This window comes from Vulpes vulpes, chromosome 7, assembly GCF_048418805.1.
Source record: "Vulpes vulpes isolate BD-2025 chromosome 7, VulVul3, whole genome shotgun sequence".
Taxonomy (NCBI): domain Eukaryota; kingdom Metazoa; phylum Chordata; class Mammalia; order Carnivora; family Canidae; genus Vulpes; species Vulpes vulpes.
This window is the reverse complement of record NC_132786.1, coordinates 103,125,470-103,148,949: the sequence shown is the minus strand read 5'-3', so window position 1 is coordinate 103,148,949 and position 23,480 is coordinate 103,125,470.

The following is a 23,480-nucleotide window of genomic DNA, read 5'->3' as shown; positions in this document are numbered from 1 at the left end:
ATCTCAAGATTTTTACTTTAAGGATAAAATTTCTTTGAGGTTTGTCCTTTACAATTCATTCAAAGTTTTCCATTGTTTTTCAGTAATATATCCAGTTCATTTTATATAAAAGATTTGAAAATTTTTACCATCAAGTAAAATTGATTATTTGGAAAAATTTCCATGTTATTCCTTAGCTTTTGTGCTCACTGAGGCTTCTTGCTAACTTTGGGAGTATCATTTAGGCAAAGGTGGGAGCACAGTCTTAGCAAGCAGGATTAGTGGGGTCTAGTACAGTGGAGTCAGAGAGAAAATTTGTTGGCATGTGTTTATGAGAACCATAGTTGGACTAATTGACATCAATATTCCATCTGCTTGGCAGGTATATCTCATCTCGGCACTGAAAAATCTCATAGGGTGAGGATTAAATGAGATATAAAGTGTTGAGTACAATGCCTGACATGTAATAAGCTCCCAATAAATGCTAGCTGTTATTAATTATTATTACCAGAGAGAGTTTTCACACCCAGATGTCACTACCACTTACATGATCAAACTAATTACAGTTACTCTGATTCAATGTGTGCCAAGCCACATTCTTATGCAACTACCCAGGCAGATTTTTCCTACCGGGAGGGAATGATCAAAATAGGTTTGTGTGGCCATATTTCCTTTGGAAATTAATAAATGAGTCAGTCCTAAGATACTGTCCATCTTTTCATAGACAGCACAGATTTCTTTACCCACGAAACACATGATTTTATTAAGATGTGCCCACCCCTTGAGGCGTATCTGGACCACAATTCTTTCCTCCTCAACAATTGTATCCTATTTCCCTACCACTGATAATGGTATAATTTTCAAGGAGGTCTCACGTTCCCTAAAACAGAAGATTTCAGGGCTCATAGTACATAATACATTTTATAATGTGATCCAGAAAATACCTGTTCTTATTATCTTAATTCCCTAAAACCAGAAATGTAGGCAAACAGCCACTCTCTCGGGATTCACAGATGAAACTAACTGCAGCCCTCTGCTTAGTCCATCTTTCCTCCCCTCCCTGTTTATTCTGTTGCCCAATCTGAACTGCATTGGCCCATGCCTTAGATATATTCTCCTCCTTCACCTGCCAGCCCTGGCTAGCCTTTAGCTCTCAACCTCAAGGTGAGCTCACCTATTGCTCATGTCTACAGGAATGGTTAGTCTTGCCTGGGTTTTTCAGGACAACTTAAATACTTTATTCTATGATCCCTGGCTTTGATTTAGAATATTTCCTATTTGCCCTGACTTCTCATATGATGACCTCAGCCTTACCCAGAGGACATGTCATGACTGAAGACCCTTTTCTCCATGTTAAATGTCTTCCTTTACTTCTTTATTGTGCCAGGCACTGTTCTCTAGGACACCAACTCTGACTTGCCCACGCTTTATCAATTCCAGCCCAGCTCCACTCCTGAATAGAACTGTCTCTGTCCATTCTAAGAGGGAGTAAGCCCTTTTGCTTAGTTCTTACTGTGTGTGGGGGAGCTGCTTTATGAATGACTGATGAATACTTTCCTGGCAGTCACAGACTTTCTTCCTGATGTTCTTTTTTTTCATCCTGATGATTGCTTTCTTGTAGACACACAAAAAAAAAAATAATTTCTGGAGTCAGAGGACTATGGGCTCAAATCCTCATTCTACCACTTATTAGCTTTGTGAGATGGATCAGTATCTCCTCCTTTGTAACCTCCTAAGTTTTGTAAAGATGAAATAAAATAAATAAAATCTTGTACTATTTAAATGCTGGCTGAAGCACCTAGCAAACAATAGGTGGTGAATAAATGTTAACCCTTTCCACTTGCTGTTTTATTTTTTTTTTTTTAGTTAGTAAAGCATAAAGAGAAGATATAGTGTGGTAGCATGGTAATGTTAGCATGTTTTAAACACAATTGTGCTAAAAATTTCACATGATTTATCCAATTTAATCTCAGAATAATTCAATAGGGTTTCTTATCGTTTTACAGATGAGGAAAGTTGAGGTCTAAGGAGATTAAGGAACATAGTCAAGGTTACAAAATTAGTAAGGTACAGAGCTGGATTTGAACTCTAACCCAAGGGGTGTTCGAACTCCTGATCCCATTTATGTGTATTATCCATTGAGGGGTCGGGGGTCAGACTTCTCAACAGATTAGATTCAGATTGCTCATTGTATGTACCTGTATAATTACATTTCTTGCCTCTCCCCAAGATAAGAATTCTAGGCTTCTCCCCACTATCCTCTATCCTCCATTAGGGGACATTTTCCATTGGACCATTTGAGAAAATCTTTGGCATGAAGTATTTAGAAGTAGCAGCTAAAGTTCACGATAAAAAAATATTTATGAATCACTTGACCATCTTTTTCACTCTCATTTTGCACAGTTCTGCAGTTGTCAGTATTAAATGTTCTGAAAAACTGACTTAGCTCAAGGCCAAGCAAGTGGGGGCTCTGTGTGGGCGTTTATTCCAAAGGCCATTAGGTTAGTACGTGCCTAACTGTAGTACATCTGTTTGTTTTGGATAATAGCGAGTGCTTTTCCAGCTGTTCATCTTTCTATGTTCCTTCTTTGTTTCCCTACGGCTTGAGCTTTCGAGTTTTTAGTATTCATGATCTTTTTCAAGCTGTTAGACCAACCTAGAATTATCATTCTAGCATTTCAGAGGACTTGGCTTTGTCCATTTTCAGACTTAAGTTAAATGCTGAAAAAACAGCCTGCTACAGAATAACCTTAAAAGAAAAAATGTATATATTCATTCAGCATTGGAATTTAACACCTGGCAAAACATAGTTTTAGTTACCTCCATTTAATACATGCATCTATACATTCTCTTCTTTTTATTGAATTTATTTTTCGAATGTGTAAAACAAATACATGATTCCAAAGCCAAAACTGTATTACAAGGTAGGTCCAGAAAAGTCTTCCTTTTCTATCCTGTCTTCTCCACCCGTTCTCCCCTCACTTCAGAGGGAGCCTGCTTCTTCATGAGTTCTTGTAAACTGAAAATACTCATGTTCCCACTCCCCCCAGATGCAGAAATAGAAAGTTTCTACCACCCCAGAAATTGTCCTCTGCCCTTCTGACTCTTATGCCACTCTTCTTCCCAGAGACAACTGCTCTCCTGACTTCAGACACTGCAGATTGGTTTTGCCGGATATAGGACTATATATAAGTAGAATACTACAATATGCATTCTTTTGTGTTGTTTCTTTCATTCAACAGTGTATATATAAGATGCATCCATGTTGTGTAAAAGAGAAGTGTTCACTATTTCATTGTTGTTAATATATTCTGCTATATTGCTCATATAGCATACTGCAACTTATCCGTTTTGCTGTTGATGGTGATAAGGGTTTCCAGTTTGGGGCTTTAACCAACAGTGCTTCTTAGAACATTCTTGTGTCTTTCAGTGTACATATGTATTTCTGGTGGGTATATTCCCAGGAGTAGAATTGCTGGGTCATATGGTATGTGTGTGTGTTCAAGCTTTAGCGGATACTGCCAAAGAGTTTCTATAAGTGGATGTTCCAATTTATGCTTCTTCCAGCAATGTATAAGAGTTCCATTTGTTCCTCATCTTTGCCAACACTTGATAATTTCTGTCTTAGTAATATTATCTGTTCTGGTAAGTATCTCAGTGTGCTTTTATTGTGCTTTCCCTGATGACTAATCATTTGTACTAGTTTCTGACTTATTCTTCCATTTGTTTATTTTTGCAAAAAAAGGAAAAATATATATACATACACCACTTTATCACATATGGGGTAACGCAATATATGCTGTTTTCTGTTTTGCACTTAAATTATATATCCTGGGGATTCTCTATGTAATATGGTATAACAAGATCTTCCTTATTTCTTTTTTCATCTGCATTGTATTCAATTGTGTGAATTAGTTTATTCAATCAGTCCCTTATTGGTGAACAGTTAGGTTTTTTTTCTAAACTTTTTCATTATAAATATCCTGCAATTAATAGTTTTGTTCATGTTTCATATTTTTGCTACTATACCTTGGGATAGAGCCTCAGAGTTGGTGTAGCTGTTCAAAAGTAAATGCATATCTGGTTTTGTTAGATCTTGACAAGTTTCTCTCCATCAGGATTACGCCATTTTGCATTCTCACAAGTAATTTGTGAAACATGCATATATATTTTATGCGATAGACTTTCTCTCTTAGAATATTCAACAGCCAGGGGGTGCCTGGGTGGGTCAGTGGTTGAGCATCTGCCTTTGGCTCAGGTCATGATCCTGGAGTCCTGGGATTGAGTCCCATAGCAGGCTCCCTCTGCCTATGTCTCTGCCTATCTCTGTGTCTCTCAAGAATAAATAAAATCTTTTTTCTTTCTAATAAAATCTTAAAAAAAAAAAAAAAAGAATGCTCCTCTCTCTCCGTCTCTCACTTCTTCTTTCCTCAGTATTGGCTTCCTTATTGGCAGGCTGAGGGGTTGTTTCTCATTGCTCCTACAGCTTGCAACCTCATAAAGCAAGAGGACTTCTCTTGTCAAGCACTCACAGCTGTCCCCCCAACCCTCCAAAGGGACTCTGGCCCTTAATGAGTCATGAACACTTGAACACTTCTCCTATGTTAGAAGTGGGTGTATATGTGGGGGGCAGGTGTGTCTTGATTGACAATACCATCAGAGACAGAATAAAAGAAGCTGAAGTGACCAAGGAAAGGTTGTAGGGCAGCCCCGGAAGAACAGCATCATCTGCAGCTGCAAATCCTGTTGTCTGGATACACTGTAATTAATTTAGCTTCTTTCTGATCTCTACTCTCATGTTTAGGTTGTTTCCAGATCTTGCTGGTATATAGTATGTTCTGATAAATACTCATGTTCTACACTGTTATTTCTTTAGGATATATCTCTGTAAGTGAGATTACTGAGTGAAAGGCTAGGGATATTTGACATATATGGTCAAATCTTTACAGGGTGTTTGTAGTAGTCTACATTCTCAATGGCAGCTGATGATACTGCTGTACTACCACACCCCAGGGAGTATTATGAATTTTAATTTGACAGGGGTTATCACATTGCTTCATGCTTAATTTGTGCTAAACAATAAATGTCTGTTCTCCTTTATAGCAGGCATTGAATATATGGCTCTTCATTTGATTAACATTTCATATTTTTCCATACTCTTTAAAAAATGTCTACTTATTTCTTTTCCAATTAAAAATTATAAAAGGAGCATGTATCTGTTAAGTGCAAAAATGTCAAGTTCTTAGGTTTTCCCCTTTATACTTTGGATTTTTGAGATGACTTGAGCAATTTGCTAGGTAAAGCTTGTCACCAGGAGGTGGCTCTGGGGTGTGGGCAACCGGTCATCATTTCTTCAGCTCCCCCATTATAGCTTCTGCAAATAAATATGCAATCTAAAGACAGTGTGCTTGCAACTGGAAAGGCAAATCCCTTATCTTCCAACCAGATTGTTACCGATCAGTTCTTTTTATATAGAGATTCTGGAGTTGTCACTAACTTTGTTCATCACCATGGTTCTCAGGTTGTAGACCTCGAACCAGCAGCATTAGAACTGCCTAAGAACTTGTTAGCGGTGTAAATTCTCAGACTCCATTTCAGACCTACAATATTAGTAATTTGGTTACTGTTGTGTGTAATTTTGGTAATGTGTTGTGTGTGTGTGTTTGATTCTAGTAAAATACACATAACATTAACTTTGCCATCTTAACCATTTTTATGTGTACAGTTCAATAGTGTTAAATACATTCACATTGTTGTATAACCATCACTACTATCCATTTCCAGAGTTCTTTTCACCTTGCAAAACTGAAACTCTAAATGCATTAAACAACAACTCTCCATTTTACCTCTCCTCAGCCCCTGGCAGCCACCATTCTACTTTCTGTATCTGTGAATTTGACTGTTCCATGTATCTCTTATTAGTGGAATCTTACAGTATTTGTCTTTTTTGTGACTGGCTTCAATGATGCCCTCAAGTTTTATCCATGTGATAGCATGTGTCAGAATTTCCTTCCTTTTTAAAACATATCCATTGTATGGATATGCCACATTTTGTTTATCCATTCATCCATTCATCCATTCATGGATACTTGGGTTGCATTCACCTGGCAATATATGTTTTAACAAATCCTCTAGGTGATTTTTTTTTAAAGATTTATTTATTTATTTGAGAGAGAAGGGGAGAGTGGAGAGGTAAGGAAGAAGGAGAGAGAGAATCTGAAGCAGATTTCCTGCTGAGCATGGAGCCTGATGTGGGGCTCAACTCATGATCCTGAGATCATGACCTGAGCCAAAATCAAGAGTCAGAGAAGCTTAACCAACTGAGCCAGCCAGGCACGCCTAAGCCTTCCAGGAAATTCTCATGCACACTTAAGTTTGAGAACCACTGGTTAAAAGGAAATAAAATATATGATTAATGTCATCTTGAATCACCTAGAATTCTGGTTTAGAATGTTGTAAGCTATATTTGATATAGCAAGGTAATCTGTATAAATCATGTGACTCAGGGCAAAGAAGTATAATAATACTTCATTGCTTGCAATAATCTCACAGGGTTGCAGTGTGAAATGCTATAATGCTACATGATGCATGTTTAGTAATGTTTGAACTAAAAACTGTTGCATTAAGCAAGGGTATGTATGATGATAAAGTGTTGTAAATTAGGCTAATCCAATCTTTGAATGATGGAAACTGGACGGTGGTAAAAAACTTACCAAATTAAAAAGGTAAGGTGAATAAAAGAAAAAAATAATGATGTCAAAGAGCACATGTCATAAATAATGTAAAGGTGAACAGAAGCACTCTATTTTATGCTCCCCACGGAAGCATATTCCTGGAGCTATTCCTGGAGTTAATGTTATGACAATTTTGAATGAGTTGCATTCTATTGCAGTTACCAGAGAACATCTATGGTCATGTAGAGTACTATGACAAAGGTAGTCAGATCTCATAAAACAGCCCAGGTTGTTCAGTCAGTTGAGAACCCCATGGTCGTGTGCAGCATTGCATAGTGGGCTAAGTAAGCTCTGGGATGGGGAGATTCAACTTTCCCACAAGAATTCCAGCGAGAGAATTCTGCTGAAGGTGGGGTATATTACTAGACAGGCTGATGATATGATCTGACATAAAAATATTAATGTTTACTCCAGAAATGAACATATGTATTTGATTCTAATACATTTTATTTGAAGGAGAAACTGACCTAAGTGATGATATATCTGATGTCTGGAACCGAGTAGGTATTCCAATACAGGTGACCCAAATGAATGAGTGGATAAATCAAATAATGAATTAATTTCACAGGTATTTATTGAGTACCTATAATGAGCAGGCAAAAGGGAGGCCCTGGGATACACAAAGATAAATAAGCTAGCAGACTCTAATGAGTGAGCAAACAAATGGCTAATGTCCTTTATTTGTGTTTCTAGTTATCACTACTAAATTAACTTCATGACCTTGGGCAAATTACTTAAAGTCCTTGGGTCTCAGTTTATTCACCTTTAAAACTGGGTGTGTGGGGTGCCATGAGATGCCAAGGTGGATGATCTTTAAGACTTCTTACCATTTGTGAATTCTCTTTCTTATGCCCTGTTTTGGGGGAGAAAGGTAATCTCATTTATTAATTCATTCAACAATGTGTGTTGAGGGTATGTAAGGCTCTGTGCTATAATTTTTCCATTATTTATTAAAATCACTTTCCTTTTTCACCACTATAAAATAGCACTGCCAAATGTGAGGGATAAAATTTTTCATAAATGGATCACTATAAAATTCATACTAAAATAGTAAGTATTCTTCGGATCCTGGCACAGCCATGGTCAGGAATTAGGTTTTCTCCCACCTTTCCAGAATTTCAAAGTTCCAAGAAGTGATCCTCAGAGCATTTGTGATTGGTGCTGTCCTTTCCTTTTTTTTTTTTTTTTAAAGATTTATTTATTCATTTATAGAGAGCGAAGAGAGAGGCAGAGACACAGGCAGAGAGAGAAGCAGACTCCATGCCCAAGCCCGATGTGGGATTCGATCCTGGGTCTCTAGGATCACACCCCAGGCTGCAGGCGGCACTAAACCACTGCACCACCAGGGCTGCCCAGTGCTGTCCCTTCCTGATGCCCTCATGATATCTTCTTTGATAACAGCTTTGCAAGGGTCTTTAGGCTTTTCCACTGATCAGCAATACTGTGCAAATGGTGAAAATCATTTCAGAGGCATTTGGTTATTTTAAAATGTGGGTCTTTATAAACACATTCATCCCCAAGTGATAGAGAAATGGGACTACCAGATGTTGCTTCATTTTTTCATTTTTACCTAGGGATTTCATGGTATCTGTTTTTCAATTTCCAATTAAGTATTAAATGCTTGTATAATTTAAGTGCTTCGTTTAATTAAACTTGAAAATGTATTTAAACTTTAGATCAGCCTAGATAACTTGAAAATAGAAACAATTGGGGCAATTCTGCTGGTTCAGACTTGATCTACAGTTCATTCCATTTTAAGTGATTCAGGCATTAATAAGTACAGTTCTAGAGGTTTCTGAGCAAATCAACTCTAAATTCTTGAGTCTGTCCAGGCTATGTTTATATGAGTGAAGCTATCACATTCTATCTCTGCTTCCCATCATTTTTAAATTAGCCCATTTTGGGGGCCTAAAATAGATAAGGAATAAGTCTTTGCTTTAAATTACAAACTGGTGCCAAGTCAGTAGCATGACATATCTAAACAACATTTTTATTATAGCAGAAGAGCGCCTTGACATCCACAATAAATATATTCCTGAAAAGTTGTGTTTATGTACCTAGTTTGAACATCTTGCTACTTTCCGTTTTTATGGGTTATTGCTCTGCCACTTGAGATATAATTGAATCTAGCAGTTTTTATTTGGCACAAATGTATAAAATAGATTACTTATTGTTTGCTATATTGAGCGATGTCTACAAAGGAGACTTAGGAAAGAAAAATGAAGTGTGGTTTACATGCACATCTACACGGATGATCTTCCTCAGAGATGCTAAAGGCAAGATTTGACAATCACAGATTTGTAAAGTATGAGGATTCCTTTTTTAAGGAATATGTGTTCCAAATGACATCTTTCCTTATGGGTCCAGTAAACTTATACTACATCGTAAGGAATTATGATAATAATAGCAATTATTTAAGACTTTTTTTCATTTTTTAAAAAATATTTTATTTATTTATTCATGACAGACTCACAGAGAGAAAGAGAGGCAGAGGGAGAAGCAGGCTCCGTGCAGGAAGCCCAACATGGGACTCAATCCGGGATCTCCAGGATCACACCCTGGGCTGAAGGCGGCACTAAACCGCTGGGCCACCAGGGCTGCCCTATTTAAAGACATTTAAGAATGTGTTCTAGATGTGTATTGCCTCCCGTAGAATCCAAGCAGGCTACTTCTTTTTACTTTTCTTCCCTTTCTGAGAGGCAGGCCCTGACAGCCTTTACAGATGTAATACCAGGAGGTGAGAACTTACCCAAAACCTCTGTCCTCTCTTCTCCATCCCTGCTGTCTCCCCACAAGCTTTCATGAATATCTTTAACACTGCTTGTGCCTTAACTGCCCACTGGTCTTCCTCACTTGGGATTTGTCCAAGTCTAGGCCACGATCCCTGGACTAGAAGAGCAGAAGCCAGCTCTTCTGAGAATGCAGATTTCTGCCATGTCACAACCCTGCATGAAATCCAAGTGGTTCCCACCACCTTCAGGACATAATTTAAATTTCTTAGCATGTCCTAAAAGGCTGATTGTCCCCTGGCTCTTCCTGCCCATCCAGCCTCATTTCCTACTACTTTTTGACCTGTTCTTTCCTTTATTCTTCCCTGGATCCCAGTTCTCAAGTTCACTCCTGTTGTTCTTTCTGCTTGGGGCACACTTTTCTAGTTTTTTCACTTGACAGATGCAAGTGAATCCTTCACTTCTGATGGGAAGCTTCATTGATCTCCATGGTGAGTTAGTTGCCTTCTCTCTCTGCTCCCAGAGTGCCCTGTGCATGACATTATTATAACACCACACCTGTTTATGCAACTATTCTTCTGTCTCTTCCATTAAATGAGGAGCCTTATCATTTCGGTAACCCTAGTCATTACATTTTTCCCTTTACCTATTATGTCTCTAGAAGTGACAGCAGTGCTTGATGTGTGGCTGCTTTGCAACAAAAGACAGGTTGCAAGAACTCATTCATTCACTCATTCATTCATATTTTGGTCAATTCTATTTTTAAAAAAAGCTCTGTTACCAGAGGACTTGTTATACTAGTAGCACTGTATCTAGGGTATCTGTTTCAGAATAATTCTGTGCTTGATTGGTGCCACTTATAAGATTTCATATTAGCATTAATATCTTATAACATCAGTTGGGCCACTATACACAGCTTGGCAGCTTATGCCAAAATATGATGATGAGAACAGGTTCTGGAACCTCAAGCAAATATTTAAGAAAGATCCACTGTATATTTAGTCACTTATGAAGCATTTCTCAAAGTCTGTCTTTTCATAGATTTCCACAGAATAGGAGCTGTTTGAAGAGGACTTACATCTGCACCATGCTATTTAATGGTTAAGTCAAATGCTTCTACACGCATTGTTTGAAATATAGTCTTGTTTTCCAAAGAACTTGTACCTGTAATGTGTTTACACGAACACTTTCTTCATTATTAGCTGGCAAGCAAGATGAAAAAGCCATTGAACCTAAGACTGCAAACACCAGCTTTGACTTTTGGGGGTGTGTGCTTAGAAAATAGATTTTTCTAGTGTGCAAAATAACTGTGCCCAAGGCTTACCTTTCTCTTTTTAAATATTTTCCTTTGGCCACACAGAACTCAGTGCTAAAGCTCTTAAACTAGAATCATAGTTCTCACACAGAGCTGTTTAACTCCTCAGGGTACATTTGGCAATGTTTGGAAACATTTTTGGTTGCTGTAACTGGGGAAGAGTGGTGAATAATAATAGTGTTTAGTTTGTAGAGGCCAGAGATGCTGCTAAACCTTCTAGAATGCACAGAACAGCTCTCCACATGCAAAGTTCTCTAGCCTGCATTGTCCACAGCACCAAGACTGAGAAGCCTTATGCTAGGGTGAAAGAAGAAAAGGTGCAACTAGAAGCTGAAAGGGAGTACTGGTAAGGCCTGTGGTTGGTTTTTCTTTCATGGTGTGCTGCTCCTCCCAAGGTATGCTCTCTTATAGGCAGTTCACAACATGGTTGGTTGCTTCTTCAAGGCCAGCTGGAGAGTTTCTCTAGCTCCAGTCTGCTAAACACTGAGCCTTATGTAACATAACATAATCAAAACAGTGATATTCATCACTTTTGCTGTATTCTGTTGATTAGAAGTAAGCCAGAGGTCTCACCTGCACCAGGTGGAGGGTGTTATACAAAGGTGTGGACACTCAGAGGCAGGGATCATGAGGACCACCCTAGAATCTCTTGGCACAACATATTGTTGCCTTAATGGCAGGTGTGGGTGTTTTGTGCCGTGTCAACCTGGTTCAGCTGCATGACATTGAATGGCAGAAGTGATGTAGTGGCCAGTACTTTCTGCTGGGTATCACAGTCAGATCAGCGATGGGAAGACACACAGGTACTCAACCAGTTCCAGCTGGTCCATGCCTAGTTCCTCTTCCCAGCTGATGACCAGTAGCTGCTGGAGGCCCACCACCAGAGGCTGACTGAACCCTGCAGAGGCAACAGCTGCACAGAGGCAATGGCTTCCTGTCACTCTCCCCTCAGCTCCCCTTCTTGGAGTGGAATCTGAGTTTCTCAACCTGACTGATTATTGACCCCAACTGTACCACAAGATCTTTATTTCCTAGTTCTTCATAACTGTGTGAGGTCAATTCTAGAAGTTCTTTCTTCCATAATACTCAAGGAACTGTTCTCCTCTCACCAAACACTGACTGCTACAGATAATGTTCCACATTATAGTCAGAAGAGGTAAGCATAACTTGTGTGCTAGGAGTTATGGTCAGTAAAATCTAAGATAACAGTATACTCCCACTAGAATGTGACCTCTCTGTTCTGTTTACTAATAAAACCCCAGGGTTGGGAATGGAACCTAACATAGAGTGGGCAGTCATATATATTATCTTCATGACTAATGAATGATATGTCCATAATTTGGGTAATATATATGTATATTTACATATACATATACATGCATATATGCGTGTATGTGTCTAATCTCTTTTCTTATTGCTTATTTTAGCATTTAAATACCTTTGGTGTCTAACTTGGCCCCAACTATTTTCCTATTCAGAGTATCTTTTGGGAAAAGTAGGGTAGACTGTTATCTAAGTAGGGCACCGTGATTTTTTAAACTTTTATTTAAATTCCAATTAGTTAATATACAGTGTAATAATATACAGTGTAATATACAGTGTAATAAAAGTTTCACGTGTACAATTAAGTGATTCAACACTTACATACAATATTTGGTGTTCATCACAAGTGCACTCCTTAATCCCCAATGCCTATTTAATCCATCCCCTGACCCACCTCCCCTCTGGTAACCATCAGTTTGTTCTCAAATATGAGTCTGTTTCTTGCTTTAGCTTTCTCTTCCCTTACCCCCCCAGTATTGTTTGTTTAGTTTCTTAAATTCCACATGTGAGTGAAATCATATGGTATTTGTCTTTCTCTAAGTTATTTTACTTAATATTATACTCTCTAGCTCCATCCATATCATTGTAAATGTAAGATTCATTCTTTTTATGGCCGAGTAATATATATCACTATAGATATAGTGATATATATCACATCTTCTTTATCTAGTCATCAGTCAGTGGACATTCAAGCTATTACCATAATGTGGCTCTTGTAAATAATGCTGCCATAAACACTGGGGTGCATATATATATCCCTTCGAATTAGTATTTTTGTATTCTCTGGATAAATACCTAGTAGTGCAAGTAGTACAATTGCTGGATCATGGGGTAGTTCTATTTTTAACTCTTTGAGGAACTTCCATACTGTTTCCAGAGTGGCTGCACCAGTTTGCATTCCTACTAATAGTGCAAGAGGGATCCCCTTTATTGCATCCTCACCAACACCCATTGTTTCTTATGTTTTTGATTTTAGCCATTCTGACAGGTGTAAGGTGATATTTCATTGCAGTTTTGATTTGCATTTCCCTGATGATGAGTGACTTTGAGCATCTTTTCATGTGTCTGTTGGCCATCAGTATGTCTCCTTTGGAAAAATGTCTGTTATGTGTTCTGCCCATTTTAAAATTAAATTATTTGGAGGGCAGTGTTGAGTTTTGTTAAGTTCTTCATATGTTTTGCGTACTAATTCTTTTTAAAAATTTTTTTTCTTTTCTTTATTATTTATGATAGTCACACACAGAGAGAGAGAGAGAGAGAGGCAGAGACATAGGCAGATGGAGAAGCAGGCTCCATGCACCGGGAGCCGGACATGGGATTCGATCCCAGGTCTCCAGGATCACGCCCTGGGCCAAAGGCAGGCACCAAACCGCTGCACCACCCAGGGATCCCTGTGTACTAATTCTTTATCTGATATGTCATTTGCAAATATCTTCTCTCATTCTATACATTGCCTTTTAGTTTTGTTGATTGTTTCCTTTGCTGTGCCAAAGTTTTATATTTTGGTGAAGTCCCAGTAGTTTATTTTTGCCTTTGTTTGCCTTGTCTCAAGAGACATATCTAGTAAGAAATTGCTATGGCTGATCAAAGAGGTTACTGCCCATGTTTCCCTTTAGGATTTTAGTGGTTTCCTGTCTCACATTTCAGTTTTTAATCCATTTTGAATTTGTTTTTCTATATGAGAAAGTGGTCCAGTTTCATTCTTTTATATGCTTTTGTCCAGTTTTCCCAACACCATTTTTTGAAGAGACTGTCTTTTCCGTTAGGTATCCCTTCCTGCTTTGTTGAAGATTAATTGACCATATGGATGTGTGTTCATTTCTGGGTTTTCTATTCTGTTCTATTGATCTATGTGTCTATTTTTGTGCCATGCACTGTGATTTCTAATGCCTAGGAAAAGTTCTCCAAATTTCCTGCTGTCATCCAAATGGTATATGATGTGATATAACATCATATCATATATATTTGCCAATTTTCCTAGGAGATTATCTCTATTTATCCATCTAACTACCATCTCTTAGGAAAATTGGTTTCTTAGTCAAAGATTATTTTCAGGCCTTCAGTGTGTATAGTTTTCATGTCTCCTCCAAAGCCCCCACCACACTGTGGACAGAACAAAGACTTCTGTCCGCTCTTTGCTATTTGTTTTCATCATCTCCCATGTCAGATATTGAGTGCTTGTACCTTTAATGGTTAGAAATTACTATTATGTTTTTTTACTTTAAAAACTATTTTTAGGGACACCTGGGTGGCTCAGTGGTTGAGCATCTGCCTTTTGCTCAGGGCGTGATCCTGGAGTCCCAGGATGGAGTCCCACATTGGGCTCCCTGCATGGAGCCTGCTTCTCCCTCTGCCTGTATCTCTGCCTCTCTCTCTCTCTGTGTCTCTCATGAATAAATAAATAAAATCTTAAAAAAAATAAAAACTTTTTATTGTACTTTATTGTTTTAAAAGATTTCACATGATATATCTTTCAAAAATCAGTTAATTTATTATAAATTTAAAGTCAAACATGTTTCCTGTTTGGATTCAGTGTTATCTCAGTCCTTTATAAAGAATTTTCTAGAACTAGTAAACAAGTAAGGGACATTAGATGACTTAGAGACTACTCCAGCTGCTATGAATCAGTGTATTACTTAGGCAGTAGTCTACCTTGTTTTCCCCATAGGTGGTTCTGAATTGAAAAATAGTCAGGGGCCAAGTTAGGCACCAAAGGTATTTAAATGCTAAAATGAGCAATAAGGAAGGGGATATAACATTTGTGCTATAATAAAACACATAAAGTTTATAGAAAATGTAGGAAAAAATTAGGAATGAAGGCTAATGAGTATATTCATAGATTTTGACCATAAGCACCATATGTAGTCGGAAGGAATTAGCATATAACCTTGAGAGAGACAAAATTTTTTGTGTTCAATGCTTTCTTAGGAAGCGTGTGCCTGAGGGCAGAAATTATCATTTGCCATTAATTCTTATTGTCTAAATTTAATAAAGTAATAATCTGGGAACATTATTAGAAGAGACCTTAGTGCTCACCTGGTCCCATCCTTTTATTTTGCAGCTGAAGTAACTGGGGTCTAGAGAAATTAAGGACTTGTTCAGATCATGTTAATGAATAGGATAGAATCTAGAAGTTGAAAAAAACTTATTATCTCTGAACATTCTCAAAATTCCTGAGGTTGCCCATTCTATTTCTGATTAATTCATTAATTTGTAGCCTCTTTTAATTTTTGGAGCCCAATCATTAGAACTCAAGGATCTTATCTACTAATAAGAAAAACTGATCCATTCTGGTGGTTCTGTCCCTCTCCTTGAGTAATGCATTTAGTATCACTGGGTTTTATTTTAATTTTTTATGAGGGTACACATTTTTGGACACTGTAAGATCATATAACATTTTATAAGAACTCTATAACATCATTCTACTTTTCCTTATACACCTTGGTTTTCTTTTATGCAATAGTTGAAGGAACAAGAAAACCACCCATTTTATAATAGCACCAAAAAATACTTAGAAATAAATTTAACACAAGGAGTAAATGGCTCAAATGGTGAAAACTGCAAAATACTGTTGAAGTAAATTAAAGAAGACCTAAATAAGTGGAAAGACATCCTGTCTTCTTAGAGCAAAAGATTTAATATTGTTAAGGTGGCAATATTCCCAAACTGATCTTTAGTTCTGTATCATTCCTCCCATAATTCAGATGCCTTTTGCAGAAATGAAAGCCGATCCTAAAATTCAGATGAAAATGCAAGGGATCCAGAATATCCAAAACAATCCTGAAAAAAGGAGAACCAAGTTGAATGACTCACATTCCTTGATTTCAAAGCTTACTACAAAGCTCTATAGTCCAGACACTGTGGTACTGGCATAATGATAGATACATTAATCAATGGAATAGAACTGAAAGTACTGACTAACCCCTCACATTTATGATCAATTTGTTTTCAACAAGGGTACCAAGATAATCCAATGGTGAAAAAGTCTTTTCAACAAACGGTTCTGGGAAAACTGGATATGCACATGTATAAAAATGAAGTTGTATACCTTCCTTACATCATATACAAAAATTAACTAAAAATGGATCAAAGACCTAAATGTCAGGTTAAAAAATATAGAACTCTTAGAAAATTTAGGGGCTAAACTTTGTGACCTTGAGCCAAGCAAAGTCTTCTTAAATGTGACATCAAAAACACAAGTGACAAAAGAAAAAACAAATATACTGGACTCCATCACAACTAAAATTTTTCAGACTTCCAAGGTGCCATCAAGAAAATGAAAAGAATAGAAAAAAATATTTGCCAATCATATAGCTGATAATGGACTTGAATTCAGAATAAAGAACTCATATCTCAATAATACAAAAAAACCCTACCAAACTGAGTAATAGACAAAGACTGAATAAATATTTTCCCAAAAGATATGCTAGTGGCCAATAAACAAATGAATAGATGTTCAACATCATTAACTATCAAGAGAAAAAAAAAAAAAACAAGAAAAACCACAAGATACCACTGCATACTTACTAGGATGGCTATAATCAAAAGTCAACCAATACCAAACGTTGGTAAGGTTGTGAAAAAATTAGAACTCTCAGACACTGCTGGTGGGAAGGTAACCCTCATATAGTGCTGGTGGATATTGCAGCCACTTTGGAAAAGTCTAAAAGTTGCTCAAAAGGTTAAGCGTAAAGTCACCATATTACCCAGCATTTCCACTCCTAAGTATGTATCCAAGAGATATTAAAATCATACATCCATACAAAAATGTGTATTTTTGTTCAGAACAGCATTTTCATAATAGCCAAAAATGGAACCACTCAAATGTCTATAAACAGATGAATGGACAAATATAATGTGGCATATGCATGCAGTGGAATATTATTGAACTATAAAAAGGATGAAGTACTGATACATGCCACTACGTGGATGGACCTTGAAACAGTATGCTAAAGGAAAGCAGCCAAGCACAAAAAAACCCACATCTTATATGATTCCATTTATATGAAATGTCCAGAATGGGCAAATCTATAGAGACAGAAGTCAATTAATTGTTGCCTAGGGATGGGGGATTGGAGCTTAATGAGGAGTGGCTGCTAATCTATACTGGGTTGCTATGTAGGGTGAGGAAAATATTCTAAAATTGATTGTGGTGATTGTTGCACAAATCTATGAAAATACTGAAGACCTTCAAATTGTATAGTTTAAGCAGATAAACTGTATGGTTTGTGAATTATATTTTGATAAAGCCGTTTCTTTATATAGGGTATACACCCATGCATATATGCTTTATATATGTTTTAATTATAGAAACCCTAAATATTTTTATATTAAAAACTTATATACAGTAAAGTACAGTATATCAATTGCCATGTGCGTCCTGGATAGTCATATGAATAGAAAGACCATAGATCTCAAACCTCCTGCCTTTGGAACGCACAGTCCGTGCATAGATTTATAACTTTCTATGGGAGCCCTGAGTGAAGCCATATCCAAGGGAAACTTGTGACTGCTGTGTCCCCAGCAGACCTAGCAGTCCTTGGCCAAAGGTGAATCAGACTCAACATTCACTTTGAAATGTCTTACACTTCCCTCCTTTACTCCTTCATCTGTACAATATTGAAATATAGGTTTCCCTCACTACCCGAAAGTTTGCTTTACGCTACTTTGCTTTAATAGAAGAACTACATTAGTACCCTTTTTTGCTAATCAAAAGAAACCCAAGAATATTTTTGGTTTTACTAAATGGTAATTGCTTCTTCATTTTAGCCATTTTGGCTTATGAAAGGTTTCATAGGAACACTCCACTTTGGGATGTGGGGGAAACCTGTATATAAAGTGGCTAAGCACATCATAAACTTAAAAAACAAACAACTAAAAAGCCATTGCTGAAGTCCATGATTCTCAGCAGGTAAACCATGGGTAAAATTTTTGAAAAAGGAGGATTTTATTCTTTTATTCTGGTTTGTTTTCTTTATAGCTGAAGGTCTTTAGCCCCTTTTGGTCAATTGTGACTTGAAACATTGAGTCATGAACAGATGAAAATAATTATTCAGTGTTTATGCATCACTTAGATCTAAATTAAAAAACAGCACATTCAAACCCTGATCATTTCTAGTATCGTATCTGCAATTATACTGTCTCATTCATTGTTACAGAAGTACGTGCTGAGCACTGTGCTTGAGTTAAAGCTCCACTCCTGCCAAGGTTAGACCCAATCCCCATTCAGAGAACGTTTAACTCAGTGAGGAAGACAGACATTATAGAAGTCATTGTGAAGAGAAACTACTAGATGCCATGGAAACAAAAGCATCTTATGTGAGAAGGTAACTTTTACATTGAAAACTGAAGGTTGAGTAGGCAGGTGAAGGAATGAAGGAGATGCGGGGGTGGTAAAGTGAGGTGATATTGACTGGAGGAAGGAGTGTTGCAGGCAGAGGAAGAACATTCAAGAAGGTGCTAGTGGAGATAACCCTAAAAGCCGAACTTTATATGTCTAGTTGTGAGAGTTGAGGAGAAAGGGTGAAGGATGAGACCAATGAATTGGTCAGGTTAGATTTTAAAGGCTGGGGTGAGAGGTTCAGACTTTATTGTAGGGCAAGTGGGAAACCATTGAAAAGTTTTAGGCAGTGGAGCTGTGATCAGATTTTTAAAGAGATCCCTGTGGCTGCTGTGTGAAAAACTTCTCAAATCTGCATATCATGACAAAAAATATTTAAATTCAATTACACATCTTCACTCCAAAATTTCCTTAATTTCCAAAAGTCAGAGGAAGCTTAAGATCTTTTTGTGAGAAATGACAAGTAAAATGCTGTATTTAACTGATCCTATTTAATCACCGGGTTATTCAGGGACAAAGCATAGAAATTTTGTTTTCAGCAGTATTTTCCTCATTCCAGACATTTGAATTTTGAAATCCAATAAAAACATGAACAAAGACACTTTTTAATTTCTAGGACAAATACCACAAAAGCAAACGAATGGAGTATCAAAGAAATTATTTGAAGTACAGTGAGTAGGGTGGGCAGTGGGTGACAGAGTTTGTGGGTGTTGGTATGCTGAAAATCCAAGCACTTTTCTGTTGGTTTTGAGATAAACCAAGGACTTAATGCCTAAATCCTAGTGGATGTGTGACAACACCACAGAAAATCACCAATTCTAGGCAAATGCAAAATTATAGTGTTAGAAGAAGAGAAGATCAACTTCTCTGAATGGCTTAAAGACATTACTCCTGAATTTCAGTCTTTTAATTAATTCAGTGACTACTTATTGAAAAGTCTATTTTGTGGAAGGAAAGGTACCAAGTGCTAAGGGATATAGGCAAGGATGTTGAGCAACAGTTGTCTGCAGACAGTTCATCTGTTCCACATACACTTCTGTTCTTGTAACTTTTTATGACAGAGAAGTCCTATAGTTTATTTGGAGGACTTAATAGAACAGATCTAGTCTTATTCTCCTAAACAAAACAATATTCTTCATAAATTATTTATATAGCAACTAGTCTATAACGCCAATGAGCTATGTTCTCAGAAATGAAACTTAAGGGCAGCCCAGGTAGCTCAGCGGTTTAGCGCTGCCTTCAGCCCAGGGCCTAATCCTGGAGACCTGGGATCAAGTCCCACGTCGGGCTCCCTGCATGGAGCCTGCTTCTGTCTCTGCCTCTCTCTCTTTCTCTGTTTCTCTCATGAATAAATAAGTAAAATCTTTTTAAAAAATGAAATTTAAAATATGGTCTGAATGATATATTCATGAAGCAACGGGACAAAATATTTGAAATCACAACCATCCATGGAAATTTTAGGATGCATTGTTATTTATTTGAATTCCTGCATTATTAGCATTACAAAAGGACTCTGTTGTGATTTGTTAAAGAGGTGACACATGTCCATCTATCCATCAATCATCCCAACACTTTCTGCATTCAAGAAACCAAGTGGCACATACTGTAGGTGGAAACTGATTTTCACTTTCTATTACAATTTGTGTTTTATTACAAATTATTTTTTAAATTTATTATTTGTTAGTAATCTCTGCATCCAATGGTGGGGCTCATGACCCTGAGATCAAGAGCTGCATGCTCCGCCAACTGAGCCAGGCTCCCCTACAATTTATATTATTATTCCCATTCCGCTGTCTCTTGGGAAGGGTTGGTTAATATTTGTGTTTGCTGCCAATCAAGTTCTGCCCCTTTCTCTACCCTTTCTTCATGTCTGAACTATAGCAGAGAACAAGAATAGGAGTTCCAATATTAAAAAAAAGGATCACAGAATATATGACCTTTAATCAATACTATAATTATATACTTCTTTTTAAAATAAGATTATAACTGACAAGGGCCAATAAAATCCAATCACTTGTATTTTTTCCTTGTATAAATAAAAGTTGAGAAATTAGTTGAAATGGAAGATGATTAAGATTTAATAGAGAATAATTTCTTTAACATAAATGATTAAATCTTAACATTTCTCAAGATATTCATTTAATTCAAAGCATCCATTTTGATTTAACCTAATTTCAACAAGATTGGGCCTTAATATCTTCCTGATTTGCAGACTTTTTTTTTCTTTAAATGGGCATTTAAAAAAAAATTCCAGATTTATCAGATTAGGGTGCTGAGGCGGCTGAGTTCTTTTTGATAGGAGTTAGACTTTCATATTTAGAAAGGCCATTCCTTTTTTTTTTTTTTTAAGAGCAAACATTTAGCAGGTATTTACTAGGTGCCACACATGGCTTTAGGTTTCTGAAATACAAAGTTATAAAGTCGTGGTTTTTGTTTTGAGAAGCTTCCTTTTTAGTGAGGGGGGTAGCATGCTAGAAGAAAAAGAGAGAGAGAGAGCTAGAAAGTGCTAACAGATAATGAAAGCAGAGTTGGGCCTCTGAAGTTAGCATCTTGAGGAGGTAACACTGAGCTGGAACCCTTACTGGAAAAAAAGGAGTTTGTGAGGTGAAAGAGGAAAGGAGAAACATTTCAGGTAAAAGAAACAGTATGTGCAAAGGTTCATGAAAAGGCTTGGTGCCTTGGAGAATACTGGCCTGAGCACAGGGCTCAGAGGGTGAATGCAAATAGGCTCACAGTAAATAGTACAAGATAGTGAGTGAAAAGTCACAACACCTCACTGAATTTTTCCAGACATTTGTAATGCAACCTACCTATCTACATAGGTACCCACCTACCTTCTATCTATCATCCATCTATCCCTCTTTCTCCTCAAGTGGTATCTCACTCTACATAACTATTCTGCAACTTATGTTTTCTTCATATATCTTGAATACAATACAAATCAGCAGATGGAGATCTATTTCATTATTTTTAGCACCACATCCCACATGATATGGATGTATCAGCCTTCATTTAATCATTCCTCTTTTGATGAGCATTTAGGATGTTTGTTTTTCCCTCTTACAAACGATGCTGCCTCAAACACCCCATGCATCTATTTGCGTAGCTTTAAGGGACTATATCTGCAGGATAAATTGATGGTCATTGAGTGTGATGAAGATTTGACTGGTACCACCAAATGGTCTTTAACTTATAAGAGGGTAAGAAACAATATTATTGTTCTATGTCTTCCCTTCCACTTTTTGTGCTATTGTTGTCATAAATTTTACTTGTACAAATGGGATAAAGCCATGCTCCATTGTTATCATTTTTGTTTAAACAGCCTATATGTTTTAAAGAGATTTAAATAATGAAAAGAGTCTTTTATTTTACCCACATGGTTCCCATTTTGGATCTCATCTTTCCATTGTATTTCAGTATGATATCATTTTCTTTCTGTCTAAGGACTTTCATAACTTTTCTTATAGTTAATTAATTACTGTTGCTGCTAATTAATTCTTTTAGCTTTTGTGTCATTTGCATGTCTAAAACAGCCTTTAATTTGCTTTCACTTTTGAAAGATATTTTCCCTGGGTATAGAGTTCTGGGTTAATAATATTTTTCTTTCAGTATTTCAGATGTTCTACTTCCTTCTACCTGCATTTTTTCCCAGTGACATATCTGTTGATATTAAGTTTTCTTCTTCTGCATGTAACATATCTTCTTTCTCTGGCTGATATTAAGATCTTTTTCTTCATCACTGGTTTTGAACAACTTTATTATGATATGCCTTGTTGCAACTTTATATTTCTCATATTTGGAGTTAGTTGGCATTCTTAGATCTGTGGGTTTATAGTTTTCATCAAACTTGAAAAAATTTTGATCATTTTTCCAACAAATATTTTTCTGTCTCTCCCCCCTCCTTAGAGGACTCCAATCTCATGTATATTTGGCCCCTTGAAGTTGTCCTATAGTTCTCTAATGCTCTGTTCATTTTTCTGATTCTCTCTTTTCTCAGTGAATTTGAGATAGTTTCTATTGCCGTGTCTTCGAATTCTCTAATATTTTTCTTCTGCAATGTCTAAGTTGCTATTAATTTCATCCAGTGTATCTTTATTCCTACCTACTATAGTTTTCATCTTCAAGTTTGATGTGGGTCTTTTTGTGTCTTCTATGTCTCTAATTTTTAGATGTATGGAGGGTATTTATATAATAACTGCTCTATTACTTATAATAGTGTTGCCAATTCCAACACTATTATACTTTATAAAAAAGATTTTATTTATTTGAGAGAGAGAGCATGAGCAGGGGATGGGACAGAGAGAGGGGGAGAAGCAGGTTCCCTGCTTAGCATTGATGGGGGCTCAATGTGGAGCTTGAGCCCAGGACCTTGAGATCATGACCTGAGCTGAAGTCAGACACTTCACCAACTGAGCTACTCAGGCACCCCTTAATACTATTACATTAATCAGCAGTGTGATTAATTTGTCTCCTCATGATGAATCTTATTTCTTTCTTTTTAATGTGCCTGTTTGATTTGTCATTGGATTCTAGTCATTAGGAATCTTACCTTGCTGGGTGCTATATATTTTTGTATTCACATTGGGCTTTGTCCTGGAATGTAGATAAATTACTTGAAAACAGTTTGATACTTTTGGGTCTTGCTTTCAAGATTTGTTAGGTGGGACCAGAGCAGCGCTCATTCAAGGGTGAATTTCCTAGTAGTGAGGCAAAATTCTTTTGACTATTCCGCTATGTCCTGTGAATCATGAGATTTTTTAGTATGGCTGCTGGGACAGGCCCCATGTGAGTGCCAGGCAGTGTCTACTTCAATCCTTCTGGGGGTCCTTTTCCTGGCCTGTCTTTCCTCTCATGCATGTGCTAATCAGTACTCAGATAAAGACTGAACAGGGACCTCCCTCTGCAGATTTCTGGAGGTTCTCTCTGTATGCAGCGTTTCCCTTCTCTTTATTCTATCCTGCAAATTCTAGATGCCTTAGTCTCCCTGGATTCTCTGTACCACCTTTTCTTTTCTTATTTATTCATGAGAGATGGAGGGGGGGCAGAGAGAGAGAGAAAGA